We start from the raw sequence: 12,237 nt of genomic DNA, 5'->3' as shown, positions 1-12,237 counted from the left end.
TTGTGAGGACTAACAACTTATAGAACAGATACTCGCTAACCACATAAAGCAGACAGCAACCAAGCCTGTATTTTGGTCTTAACACTAAATTCAAAATACAAAACTTGAGGCAAGAAGGAAGTGAGTTTCAAGAACAATATGAAAACCGCAGAACATAAATAATGAATGGAACTTGTAATCATATTTTCATACTTCCAAATTTTTTTTACACACAGAGAGAGGAGTATCTTAAGGAAACTTTAACCTTTCCCCTTTATCCTGATTTTTGAAAGGAAGATCAAAGAAAAGCAGTTTAAACTCACACGTTCCTCCGGTTATGCAACGCAGATTTAGACATTACACTTCAAAACCCCAGCCATTACTTCAGCACCACCAGTCCAAATACCATCGCGGAGCTTTGAAGCGGCCCTAATGGTATCTTCCATTTGCAAGTAACACTTCTGTAGTCAAAAGATCTTACCCCGGGTAGATGTTAATGTAAAACCACTCAGACTACACAGACACACACGCCTGGAGGCAGACTAGAAGGTGTTCAGAAGTCAATGTAACACCATTACAGAGCGTGTCAGCCTAGGAGCTGTCATAAACACTTCATAATCACTCAGACACACAAACTAGATTCCCCTTAACTCGTTATTTTATTTCATGCTGAGTACATGTCCAATTGAAAAGGAACGAGAGAAAACGACGCTACAGATAAGCCAATTTTGGCTTATAGCCTTTTTCCACTTTTAGAAGACTCAGCTTGTCATATTTTATTGGCATTGTAAACCTACACTGATATAATCTGTGGATTGAGATAGTTTTGCAGTAGATACTAACCAAAGAGAAACTGATTATATCAAAGAGAAGGCTAAGGTTTTTCTTCTGTAAAATAGGTATCATACAAACTTGTAAGATTACCCGGATGATAAAAAATGACTTAAAGTGCCAAAAGGCGCAGGAAACGGACCTCCTAGAATCCTTAGCTATTGCAGATGTCAAGTGTATAACAGTACAGGCTCTTTGGAAAACTCCAGGGAATTTCTAATAGAGTTAAATACATGCCTAACCTATGACCCAGCAATTCTACTCCTAGGTAGGTACTCAAAAACAAAGTATTAGTCACAGATCTACAATGATGTTCATAGGAGCTTTCTTCACTATAACCAAAAGCCAGAAACACAAATGCCCATCAAAAGAAGAACAGCTAAACAAACTGCAGTATATTCAATCCACAGAATGAAACACAGTCATGAAAAAAATAAAAAATACAAACTACTACAAAATGTAACAACACGGATGAATTTTTAAAAAGACACAGTGCAAAAGACAAGACACAAAGTGTAACAGCACATGCTACGTGCCTCGACTTACACAAAGTCCAACGCGGCAAAGCTAATCCACACTCAGAAGAGTGATTACCTTGGGGTTAATACTGTCTGGGGAACTTTCTGAGTAAGAAAAACGTTCTACATTTTGTTCTCAATGGTAGTGCCATTTATTTGCACGTGTAAACACATATATACACACTTACATAAACATACATAAAACACACAGTCATCAAACTATAGACTTGACATCTGTACATTTTGTGGTAATCTTTAAAGGTATATGTCATAGAGAAACTGTGGTACCTCCCCACAGTGGAATATCATCCAGCACTGCAAACAAATGTGCTATCAGCCATGAAAAGATGTGAGGGAAGCGTAAACGCGTATCACTAAGTGAAAGAAGCTGATCTGAAATGGCTACATACTGTATGATTTCAAGTATAGGACATTCTGGAAAAGGCAAAACTACATGGACAGTAAAAAGCCAGTGGTTGCCAGAGGAGGGAGCACACGAGATGTTCAGATCAGGGCACAGGCGGAGCACAGAGGGCATTTAGCGCAGTGAGACCCTGTGTGATGCTGTAATGGTGGGGACGTGTCATTACACATCTGTCAAAACCCGCAGCATGTGCAACACTGAAAGCAAACCTGATGTAAACCTCGCACTGTGAATGACAATGTGGGGTCAGCACAGGTTCATCAATTCAAACATGGCACCGCTCTGATGTGCAATGCTCATTAACAGGGAGGCTATGTGTTTGTGGGGGCAAGAGGATGTGGGAACTCTGTACGTTCAGCTCAATTTTGCAATGAACCTAAAACTGCTCTGAAAAATACTTTTTTTTTTCTTATCTACCAAAGAAGCTGAGCTGGTTAACTACGAACTTCAATTTTTTTCTCTGTAAACTGGGAATAATAGCAACTGGTCAAATTGATAGGATAATAAGACAATAAAGGGTAATGTGCCTAAAATAATGTGTGTGGTACATTCTGATTTTTTTAATAGTTGTTACTATTTGTATTATGAAATTTCACTATGCAGCACAAGCATCAAAATTCCCCAAAGCACCCCAACGCTGCTCAGGGCTCTACTGCACTCTGCTCAAACCCCCATCGTGACATGAATCTCACAGACTCAGTACTGCTGACATTTTGGACTCAATAATCTTTGCTGTGGGAGGTTGTCCAGTACACGGTAGGATGTTTAACAGCATTTCTGGCTTTTACTGACTAGATGCCAGTAGCAACTCCTAATGATGACAATAAAAAATGTCTGCAAACACAGACAAATGTTTCCTTGGGGGCACAATCACTCCCATTTGGGAAGCACTGACACAGACGGCAATCATGTAGTGACAGAGCGCACAAGTAAAACACCATCTCCTCGAGGCAGGGCTCAGCCCTCAGCTACACTGATACATCCTAATACGTGGCATCGACCTAAAGTTCCAGTGTGGCTGAAGGGAAAGACGAGGGTTCTGCTAATTAACTTTTTTAAAAAGAGATTTTAGGAAAAGGGGATATACTGGGAACGGAAATGGAATGAAAGCAAACAGCAAAAGATTATAAAACTGACTTCGAATCTTTCTGATACTGACTCTCTAGCACACTTAGAATATCCAGCTAAAGGCTGAAATCTTGAAACATACTTATTAACATATATACTCATATATACATGAGCATATATATATATGTGCACATACATATGTAAATATATATGTAAATACACACACACATATCCTACCAGACAATGTACCTGGCACCAGAGATACAGACCATGAAAACCTGATCATAGTTCTAGAGATACAAAGAATTCTCCCAACTGCTAATGTAAAATCAAGATTTCCAGAAAATACTGAAACACACAGGAAAACTGAATTAAAAATTATGAAATCAGAAACTCTTCACTTCATTCCTTCGGGCCTATGTTCAAAATTCAAACATTAAATTGATTATGAACAAAATCTAGAAGATAGAAATACTAGTTCAGTTCCTTTTTAAAGGCCCCAGAGGGGAATTCTCTGGTGGTCTGGTGGTTGAGACATCATACTTCTACCGTGTGGGGCACAGGTTTGGTCCCTGTCAGGGAACCAGATCCCACATGCCGCCTGGTACACCCAATAAGAAAGTCCCCAGAAACCTATTATTTTCTATTATCTCACCCTTCCCATCTGAAAAAAAAATGAGAACACAGTTGATTACTACCAATCAACCTGAATGAATATTAAGGGAAAGAACAGGCTTATAATGGAGAGCACTTAATTTTAATATTTAAAAATACAAATATTTCAATTCCATTTTAAAAATAATTCTCACTAAAGTGTGTGTGTGTGTGTGTGTGTGTGTACACGTATACATGTACAATAAATCTTTGGTATGCTTAACTATACTCAACAACTTTTCCCATCAAATTGCATGTATCTAAGCCAGTAGTTTCGACCAAAATTTTCTCTGGAGTTGTGGTTCTAAATCAGAGGACATCTGACAATGACTGGAGACATCTTTAATTGTCATAATTAAGGGAGTTGGTTTGGGCATTTAGTAGACAGAGGCCACAGACGTGACTATGTATGCTACAATGTACAGAACAGCCCCCCGTAATAAAGAGTCACCTGGTCCAAAACGCCAATAATGGCAAGAATGAGTCACAAATATATATAACTCGTATTTGCCTACTTTTATGTGCTATGCATTAAAATTCATTTTAATTAATTTATTTTAAAAAGTATCAGCCTTTTAAAACAATCATTTGTTAATTCTGTTATCACTTCTGATAGTTCACATCAAGATGATCAGCACTTTTTAAACCAGAAACATATACATAAAGAAAGAAGACAGGGCTTCCCTGGTGGCTCAGCGGTAAAGAATCCATCTGCCAATGCAGGAGACACAGGTTCAATCCCTGATCCTGAGCCTGCTCTCTAGGGCCCCAGAGCCGCAACTTCTGAGCCCCTGCACGGCAACTAGAGAGTAACCCCGCTTGATGTAACTAGAGAAAAGTCCGTAGAGCAACAAAGACCAGAACGGTCATAAATAAATAAATACAATAATAAATCTACTTAAATGAATTTTTAAAAAGGAAAGAAAGTAGATTAAAAGAAAAGGCATAAGAGAAAACCGTGTGATCAATGCACTCTGTCAAGCTGCAAATAATCCCCAGGCCAAGGTGAAGAATATTCAAATATGGCAAACTGGAAAAAAAAAAGGGGACTTAGTCTCAAGATTAATCATTGCGTCTGTAGATGAAAATCTGATTGAGTTCATATACTATGAATCCATCAACATAAAGTTCAAAACTGGCAAAATGACCATAATTCATGGTGTTAAAGATCAAGGTAGTAGGTCAACTAAATCTAAATAAAACTGGAAAAGACTAACAATAAAAAAAAATTTTAATCATTGTAAATGTCTATTTCCTGGTTTTGATATGGTACTATAATTTATATGTCATCTCTGGGAGAAATTGAGGGAAATGCACCCAGGACTCTAATATTCTGCAATTTCCCATGAGTCTATGATTTTTTCAAAATTCAAAGGTTTAAAAATCAATTTGAAAATAGACTAAAAATAAAAGCAAAAACACAGAAATGGTCAAAATTACGTACTCATATTTGGTGGGCAAACAATGATCCTTTCAGGAGTGCTGAGTTCGTGCATACTCAGTCATGTCCAACTCTTTGTGACCTCACTGACTGTAGCCCACCAGGCTCCTCTGTCCATGGGATTCTCCAAGCAAGAATACTGCAGTGGGTTGCCCTTTCCTCCTCCAGGGGATCTTCCTGACCCAGGAAATGAACCCACGTCTCCTGAGTCTCCTGCATTGGCAGGTGAATTCTTTACCACTGAGCTACCTGGGATGTCAGTCCTTTCAAGAAATGGTGCTAAATCAATTACATTTTTTAATTTTTTCAATTCAAAAAAGCCTTGACCCCTGTGTCAAACCATATACCAAAAATTTCAAAAGGATTATAAATCTAAAGATAATAGCAATCTTCTGGCAGAAAACATGGAGAAAGCAACGACACCCCACTCCAGTACTCTTGCCTAGAAAATCCCATGGACAGAGGAGCCTGGTAAGCTGCAGTCCATGGGGTCGCTAGAGTCAGACACGACCAAGTGACTTCACTTTCACTTTTCACTTTCATGCATTGGAGAAGGAAATGGCAACACACTCCAGTGTTCTTGCCTGGAGAATCCCAGGGATGGGGAAGCCTGGTGAGCTTCCGTCTATGGGGTCACACAGAGTTGGACACGACTGAAGCGACTTAGCAGCAGCAGCAGCAAACATAACAGAATATTTTCACGGCCTTAGAATAAAGGATACAAAAAGCATTAAGAATAGAGTAAACCACTTAAAATTTGATTTGGATTTCCTTCATCAAAAGACAACATTAAAAAAGTGAAAATTTTAAAAACCTGATAAGGAAGACTAACAGGATAAATGATGAAATCATAAAATGGACTTCATTATTATTTGTATCAAATTTAAAGGTGCTGGTTTTGCTAACAGTGCTATGGTTATAAAAGATAATGTGCTTGTTCCCAGGAAATACACACAGAATTTTTTATGGAAGGGGGGCATAAATTCTCCTATTGATAAATGGTTCAGAAAAAAATCTGCACACACAGAAAAAATTGAGAGAATGATAAATAAAAAGTAAAATCTCCTTCACTAGTAAATCTGGGTAATGAGTAACAGGAGTTCCTTATATTAGTACAAAATTTTCTGAAAGTTAAAAATTATTGCAAAATAAAAGCATCTTTAAAGCCACAATAAGATACCAACCCATATACACAAGAATGGTTAAAATTAGAAAGACTGACAATACCAAGAGCTAATGAGAACGTGCAGCATGTGAAACTTTCATAAATTGCTGGTGGGAGTACACACTGGTAAAACCACTTCGGAAAACTGATTGGCAGTTATCTACTAAAGTTAAACATACGCGTTCACTTCGACACAGCAAATCCATTCCTAGGTCTACATCCCAGAGAAATGGGTGCAGCATATATCCACCAAGGAACACACACAAGAACACCAGAGCAGCTTTATCCATAATATTCAAAAAGTGCAATCAACAAAAACATTAATCAGTTGTATAATGGACGGGCTTCCCCGGTGGCTCAGACGGTAAAGAATCTGCCTGCAATGTAGGAGATTCGGGTTCGATCTTTGGGTCAGGAAGATCCCCTGGAGAAGGGAATAGCAACCCACTCCAGCATTCTTGTCTGGACAATTCCATGGACAGAGGTGCCTTTCCATGGGGTTGCAAAGAGTAGGACACTAAAAATAGTATACAGCAAAATTAAGAGCAAATCACTGCTACATATAATAACATGAAAGAATCTCATAGTCACACTGTTGAGAGAAAGAAGCCAGACACAAAAGAGTAGACTGGATTATCTCTGACCACCCCCCAACACACACCCTGTTTTTTTTTTAAGTTCAAGAATAGAAAACACTAATCTCTGGTGACAGAAGTCAGAATAGTGGTTACTTGGAGGTACAAGGAGGCAGCAGTGACAAGCAAGTGGCACGAGGGACGACTGAGTGGCTGGAAGTGGTCTGTGTCTTAATCTGAGTGGTGCCCAGAAAGTTATACACACGTTAAAAACTCAATCTGCTCACTGACGATCTGTGCACCTTATGGTATTTAACACGGTCAGTGAAATTCGTAAGAAAAACAGCTGCCTTCCGCACACTCACTGGTCAGCTTGTGTCCAAAGAGGAGCTTCCATTTCAGAGTGGAAAAATATCAAAATTATTTCAAACAAGAGATTTCGATTTACAATACTAAATTTCAAACTCATTTTTCAAATCAACAAAGGTCACAGAAAGCCACTATTTAAACACTGGCAAGACTAAACTTTATTTTTTTTTGTTTTTGTTTTTTAAGACTAAACTTTAGATATAGACTTGTTTAAAGTCATACCTTAGGAAACATATTCCACAGAAAATATTTTCCTCTACTAATCTGAGTGAATTTCACAAGCTACTTAAATATTCTTCTTCACTTCTGCTTTTATTAGGGCTTCCCTGGTGGCTCAGAGGGTAAAGAATCTGCCTGCAATGCAGGAGACCCAGGTTCGATGACTGGGTCGGGAAGATCCCCTGGAGAAGGAAAGAGCAACCCACTCCAGTATTCTTGCCTGGGAAATCCCACGGACAGAGCAGCCTGGCAGAATTCCACAAGTTGTTTCAATATTATTCTTCATTTCTGCTTTCATTCACTCTGTGACACCTGAAGATCGTCCACTGCCAAGTGACTAAAGAGCCATTCATACTTCTCTTTCCAGTAATAAGAGACTGAACCAAACAAAATAAGGCTCTACTCTCAACAAAGGCAACTTTTTTGATTTGGGTCCATATTCAAACTTTCTCTGCTTGCCAGTTACCCAAATCACTGACTTTAGATTGTTCCCAAATGAAACCCATAAAAATTGTTTCCTGGCTAGCACTCTTGACATGGCAAAGTTGCCACCCATCTTCTAACAAATAATAAGCTAATTGGTATTCACCTCAAATATGTCCTTGCAGGTTTTCTCTGAAGTTTTCAATGTAAAGGCAAGACAAAAAGTGTAAAAGCCACACTAAAAGCTTTAACGAAAATATTTTCTTTTAAGGGAACAGTTGGACTTTTCTTAGCCCAATGTGTTGGCGACACCTAGTGTTGCTTCTTTGCAGCACATCCAAGAAAACACTCCGAATCTTAACTTCAATTGCTCAGTCGTGTCCGAATCTTTGCGATCCCGTGGACTGCAGCACACCAGGCTTCCCTGTCCATCACCAACTCCCAGAGCTCGCTCAAACTCATGCCCATCGAGTCAGTGATGCCATCCAACCGTCTCATCCTCTGTCGTCCCCTTCTCCTGCTGCCTTCAGTCTTTCCCAGGATCAGGGTCTTTTCCAATGTGTCAGCTCTTCCCATCAGGTGGCCAAAGGACTGGAGTTTCAGTTTCAGCATCAGTCCTTCCAATGAATATTCAGGACTGATCTTTAGGATGGACTGGTTGGATCTCCTTGCGGTCCAAGGGACTCAAAAGTCTTCTCTAACACCACAGGTCAAAAGCATCAATTCTTCAGCACTCAGCTTTCTTTATGGTCCAACTCACATTCATACATGACTACTGGAAAAACCATAGCTTTGACTAGACGGACCTTTGTTGGTAAAGTAATGTCTCTGCTTTTTAATATGCTGTCTAGGTTGGTCATAACTTTCCTTCCAAGGAATAAGCGTCTTTTAATTTCATGGCTGCAATCACCATCTGCAGTGATTTTGAAGCCCAAGAAAATAAAGTCTGTCACTGTTCCCCATCTATTTGCCATGAAGTGTTAGGACCAGGTGCCATGATCTTAGTTTTCTGAATGTTGAGTTTTAAGCCAACTTTTTCACTCTCCTCTTTCACTTTCATCAAAAGGCACTTTAGTTCCTCTTCACTTTCGGCCGTAAGGGTGGTGTCACCTGCATATCTGAAGTTACTGATATTCCTCCCCACAATCCTGATTCCAGCTTGTGCTTCACTCAGTCTAGCATTTCCCATGATATACTCTGCACATGAGTTAAATAAGCAGGGTGACAATATATAGTCTTGATGTACTCCTTTCCCAATTTTAAACCAGTCCATTGTTCCATGTCCAGTCCTAACTGTTGCTTCTTGACATGCATACAGATTTCTCAGGACACAGGTAAGGTGGTCTGGTATTCCCCTCTCTTAAAGAATTTTGCACAGTTTGTTATGTTGTGATCCACACAGTCAAAGGCTTTGGCATAGTCAATAAAGCAGAAATAGATGTTTTTCTGGAATTCTCTTGCTTTTTTGATGATCCAGCGGATGTTGGCAATTTGATCTCTGGTTCTGCTTTTTCTAAATCCAGCTTGAGCATCTGGAAGTTCTCGGTTCACACACTGTTGAAGCCTGGCTTGGAGAATTTTGAGCATTACTCTACTAGCATGTGAGACGAGTGCAACTGTGCGGCAGTTTGAGCATTCTTTGGCATTGTCTTTCTTTAGGACTGGAATGAAAACTGACCTTTTCCAGTCCTGTGGCCACTGCTGAGTTTTCCAAATTTGCTGGCATATTGAGTGCAGCACTTTCACAGCATCATCTTTTAGGATTTGAAATAGCTCAGCTGGAATTCCATCACCTCCACTAGCTTTGTTCATAGTGATCCTTCCTAAGGCCCACTTGACTTTGCATTCCAGGATGGCTGGCTCTAGGTAAGTGATCACACCACTGTGGTTATGAAGATCTTTTTTGTACAGTTCTTCTGTGTATTCTTGCCACCTTTTCTTAATATCTTCTGCTTCTGTTAGGTTCATACTGTTTCTGTCCTTTACTGTGTCCATCTTTGCATGAAATGATCCCTTGGTATCTCTAATTTTCTTGAAGAGATCTCTAGTCTTGCCCATTCTACTGTCTTCCTCTATTTGTTTGCACTAATCACTTAGGAAGGTTTTCTTATCTCTCCTTGCTATTCTTTGAAATTCAGATGGAGGTATCTTTCCTCTTCTCCTTTGCCTTTCGCTTCTCTTCTTTTCTCAGCTACTTTCAAGGATTCCTCAGACAACCATTTGCCTTTCTGCATTTCTTCTTCTTGGGGATGGTTTTGATCACTGCCTTCTACAATGTTACGAACCTTCGTCCATAGTTCTTTAGGCACTCTATCAGATCTAATCCCTTGAGTCTATTTGTCACTTCCACTGTATAATCGTAAGGGCTCATACCTGAATGGTCTAGTGGTTTTCCCTAATAAATCTTAACTTACTGAACCTCAAATACACTGTTTCATACAACTCTCATCTTTTAGGTACTGTAATGAATACGTTTTCAATACCTGTTTAAGATATTAAGCACTTCAAAAGAGGATGAGAGGACTTCCATGGTGGTGCAGTGGATAGGAATCCATCTGCGAATACAAGGGACATGGGTTTAATTCCTGGTCTGGGAAGATTCCACATGCTGCAGAGCAACTAAGCCTGAGTGCCATAACTAAAACAGGCAAAACTAATCCACAGTGGAAAATAAGATAACAGTAGTGGCTGTTTCACAGATGGGATGGAGGAAAAGTTGAGAACAGCCACAAGGGAAATTTCTTGAATGATAATCATGGTCTATATCTTGCCAGAGATGTGGGCTGCCATGTCTTTATCAAAGCTCAGGAAGTTTACATATTAAGATTTGTGTATTTAACTGTGGGTAAATTTTACATTAAAAACTAATCAAATATTCAACTTTAATGATAAGCCATGCAAAAGTATTTAGGGGGAACCATGCTGATTTTGCAATTTACTTTGAAATGTACCCCATAAGATCTATAGGTAGAGAGAAAATTAAGCAAATACAGTAAAAATTTTCATGGTATAATCGAGGTGGTGAGTATACATATTTTCCATAAAATTGGTTCAACTTTGCTCTATATTCAGACTTTTTGAAGTTCTTACAATGGTACAAAGCTCATTTTGTAAGTTTTACCTTGCAAAACTGTAGCCCAGCACTTCTGAGACACCCAGCATTTTTCACCTGCTCACCAAGCTCCACCAAAGTGTCTCCCTGCTATTTTTAAATATAGGAAACAGAATCCTATATGAGAGAGTACTGCCTTTAAACGCCCCTTCCTCAAATGCCCACAAGACTTACTCCTCCACACTTCTGCTCTGCAAGTCACTGAGAGAGGCTTTCCAAGACTACCTTACATAATACAGCAACCCACAACAACACCAACCACCCCACTATAACACTTGGTATGTGTTTATTTATTATCAAAGCATTGTACATGTTTTAATATCATCTTCCCCACTCTTCAACCCACCCACCTAAAATAGAAATTCCATAAGAATAATGGTTTTGTTTAGCTCATTGTTGTTTTCCCAGCACCTTGAACAAGGTCTGGCATATAAAAGACAATCAATAAATCTTTGCTGAGTGAATGAATTAATGAATGAACGAGGCAAGTATAAATGGCATGGCTTTATAAGAATGCAATTTGGCAAATCTACCAAGAGCTTTAGTATACCTTTTATTGATCTCTCTAAATTACATAATCATAAAGATATTTATCTCAATATTCTTAAGAAAAAAAAAACTTAAGAAATCTCAATCAATGTCCAACTATAGAGTAAAGAACATTTCCACCTCAGAACCTCTGACTTTACTATTTGCTGTTCCAATCATACTGTGGCTAAATTTAATTACTTCCATGCCACTTCCTTATTATAATCTCTTTTTTCTTCATATTACAATTTGTCTTTATTTATTTTTATTTAAATCCAGTTCTTCTACTAGCTCCTAAAAGACACTATTTTGCTCAAAATACATACTTTATTACAGACTTGTGTTAAATAAATGAACACTTTTTAAGTTCTCATACCTCAGGGTACCCAGTCAATCTATGTGTAAGACTGGCTGAAAATATATATATATATATATATAAATATATAAATATAAAGAATACAAGCAAGATATTTTAAAATAACTGAAATAAATAAAATAAATAACTAAGATAACAAGAGCTAAAAGAATTATGGGAGTTAAAGGAAAAGTACAGAATTACTGTGTTTTGTGTTTTTTTTTTTTTTTTTTCATATAAATCCCATAAACCTATTTGGTCTTTAGTCCATGTACTGCTGATTTTTTTAATTAACTTACATTACCATATGTAAAATAGACAGCTAGTGGGAATTTGCTGTATGACTGAGGGAACTCAAACAGGGCTCTGTAACAACCTAGAGGGCTTAGATGGGAGAGAGGTTCAAGAGGGAGGGAATATATGTATACCTATGACTGATTCATGTTAATGTTTGACAGAAAATAACAATTCTGTAAAGCAATTATCCTTCAAATAAAAAATATAAATTTTTTTTTAATTTTTTAAGAATTTTAAAGGAATTCCCTGGCAGTCCAGTGGTTAGAACTCTGTGCTCTC

The 12,237-nt window shown here is 38.4% G+C and overlaps 1 protein-coding gene across 42 annotated transcripts in view; it reads right to left on the bottom strand.

Moving 5' to 3' along the window:
- The window catches only part of BCAS3 (BCAS3 microtubule associated cell migration factor), a 591,361-nt gene that overhangs the window by 544,855 nt on the left and 34,269 nt on the right, over positions 1-12,237 (bottom strand). The window lies entirely within an intron of this gene.

The sequence above is a fragment of the Bos grunniens genome, chromosome 19 (assembly GCF_055505025.1).
Source record: "Bos grunniens cultivar Pamir isolate PY7600 chromosome 19, Bosgru_T2T1.0, whole genome shotgun sequence".
Lineage (NCBI taxonomy): Eukaryota > Metazoa > Chordata > Mammalia > Artiodactyla > Bovidae > Bos > Bos grunniens.
This window is presented reverse-complemented; position numbering and strand designations above follow the sequence as displayed.